General features: G+C 32.9%; 1 long non-coding RNA gene across 1 annotated transcript; it reads right to left on the reverse strand.

Moving 5' to 3' along the window:
• Positions 1-949: 949 nt before the first annotated feature.
• Positions 950-1,892, reverse strand: LOC132308735 (uncharacterized). The gene is made up of 2 exons (XR_009482464.1): positions 1,570-1,892; positions 950-1,396 (listed from the first exon to the last, which is right to left on the reverse strand). It is a non-coding gene; the product is annotated as an uncharacterized LOC132308735 (long non-coding RNA).
• Between the last annotated feature and the right edge of the window lie 1,000 nt (positions 1,893-2,892).

The following is a 2,892-nucleotide window of genomic DNA, read 5'->3' on the forward strand; positions in this document are numbered from 1 at the left end:
GGTAATTTTGTCTTGAAAATTTATGTTTTAAAGTTCCATAAATGTAAGAAAGAAGTATTAATTATATCTTTCATGATTGGTATTTCAATCAATAAAAAAAATGTGACTGTGAATGGACAATTGCATAGTGCCCCTAACACTCCTCTTTATACATCATTCTTTTATACCAATATAATAATCCATTCAATAAGATTATTTCCTCAAATTTTATTATCTTTTGTCCATTAATATAATCATATACGTATGTCTTACATCTGTTATGTAAATCAAACTTCTCATTTATCTAATCCTCTGTTTTCTTGATTTTAATGTAAAAATTATATTTATTATTATTCACCATGTTAATAAGGATTTACTTTATGGTCATGTCAATGTATGATCAATTTTAAATGTAATCAATTGTGGAATGTTATCATAAAAAAAATACAAAATAAATCAATTGTGGTATTTTTTTTTATTTTTGTGGAAATTACCTAGACTAGAATTACTCTGCAACATAAAATGTTTTTGCTGTGTAATTTCAAAACGATCCATATATATTAGTTAATTTGATAATAATAATGTAATAATAATAAATTAAAAAAAACAACTGAAATGGTGTTTGGAGGCTTTCCGGCTCTTATAATGCATTAACTATCTTGAAAAAATACAGTTGTAGCAGCTTCTGCTAATACATACAAAGACAAAGCGCTTGTTTTAACAGGACTAGTCTACCACAAAAACTTCTACTCCGTGTGCTTTCATGTTAACCACCATTGATTGCCTATTGCCATGCTTCTTTATATAATTAGCAGCCATGACAGAAGTCTGGTTTTATGAGTTATAGCTTTGTTTGTAGCTCTTCAATTGCTCTGCTGTTGTCCAAGGGTGTGCCCTTTAAGTTCATACATGTTTCGAATTATACACACTTGCTCACCATATAAAATAAAAAAAATCACATCCTATCAGGTGGATTGAATAGAAAAGAAATTAATCTTAAAATATTACACCAATTCATGTAATGCCACTAAAATTTCATAAATAACATTGAACAACTAGACTTAAAGCCCATTGACAAAGCCCCAAAAGTAAAACAGCAGATCAATGTCAATAACTATAAAAGCACTAGCTAAAACTGGTTTAAACGTGTGACACTAGTTCATCTTCTCCGTGCCGGGAAGTGAAACAAGACTCCCCGCATGAGTGACCAATGTGCTAGCCCAGTATCAAAGCTAAGCTTCCTCAATGCCATGGTTTGGGGATTATAAGACATCAAAACATGATCCATATTATTATTATTATCCAACATCAAAAGTTCCCCATTTTTTTGAAAGCATAGAATCTTAACGTCGTTGGTGTCCTTGGATCTTTTACGGGACCTATAGGTGTCATCAGAATTACGGATTATCCGAGCAACCTGAAATAAATTGATGGAGAAAAGTTTAGTCCAAGACTCCTCAACCCCATAATCCGGTGATGGGATTAAATATATAGTAAATTTTTATTTGGTCCTGGCAACGGAACAAACAGAGACCATTCCAAGAACCCACTTAGTGCTACATATGATGGGCCCAAGTGTGGAAATCTAACCTTTGTACAAGTGTAATCGTTGGTACCGTTGCTGTGTTCCAGGTAGTAGAATTTATCACCGATCGAGTGAGGTGGCTTTGAATGAATTGAGGGTCTCGTGCTAAGTTGCGCCAGCGTTTGCATACACAATTGCATCGCATCAGGGATCTAATGGGCAGTCTTGTGAGTATCTCCGTCACCATGTTGGTGTCTCCGATCACACTATCCATCTCTCGCTCTTGTGTCTCTTTCTACTAATCTGCCCTTATTTTCTTTCGAGCGTTTATGCAGAAAGCTATACATTTATAGGGTTTCATTGCGAACGAAAACCCTATTTTGTGTGGTGTGGGGCTGGGCTGGGTTGGGCTGGGATTTTTTCTTATATCATTATTTTTAATCTAGATATTCTTATGGATCAACTCGTACGGTTTTTTGGTATTTAGATGGTAAAAGTATTGGCTACTTCGGGTACCAGTTGTTGCCTAGTACTCTTAACAATGAAAAAATAAATAAAAAATTCAATTATAAACTGTTTCAAGATTAATAATCGAAGATTCTTGTAGTACAATCCAAGTATAATAAAAATCGAATAAGATTTTGTTATCTTTTTTAGATTTTAAACATCGAAAAGAAAAGCAGACAAGTCACCAAGTTTGCATCGCGTAGCATGTTTAATAGAATGGACCATGTTGCATTTGCAAGGCGACCATAGCATTACCGTATCCATTATAACACACACACATGTTTAGTAAAATAGACAACCATGTTGCATTTGCAAGGCGACCATAGCATAACCGTATCCATAACACACACACAGACACACACACACACACCATCTTTTGTTTTCTTTGTGCCATGTAAAAATTATATTTATTACTCTCTCCGTCTCAAATTATATGTTTACATTTTCATTTTTAGCAGTCTCAAAATAAATATGCCATTTGAAAAGTCAAAATACTATTTTTTGTAATATTAAAAATTTAAGAGATTGCTTGGTTTGTAACTCTGAAAATAATTCTGAAGAATTCAAAGGACAGAAAACATTTTTTAGAGAATAATAAAAAAACCGTTCTCTAAAAATAGACCATTTTATAATTGAGTTTTCAGAAAACATTTTTCAAAAATTGAACCAAGCAGAATTTTTTGTACAATTTCCTATTTTCAGTTTTTTGAGAAAAGAAAACTGTTTACAAAGTTACAAACCAAGTAAGGTTTAACCTTTTTGAAATTATAAAGTAATCATCACATCCTCAAACCCATTATGGATATATTTGGTAATTCATTCACTACCAAATAGGGCTGCAACTTGGGCGGGTTTGACTGGTTTGAGGTATAACTTGAGCC

This window comes from Cornus florida, unplaced genomic scaffold (assembly GCF_030987335.1).
Source record: "Cornus florida cultivar Cherokee Brave unplaced genomic scaffold, ASM3098733v1 CherokeeBrave_3.0.0_Hap2_Chr05, whole genome shotgun sequence".
Taxonomy (NCBI): Eukaryota; Viridiplantae; Streptophyta; class Magnoliopsida; order Cornales; family Cornaceae; genus Cornus; species Cornus florida.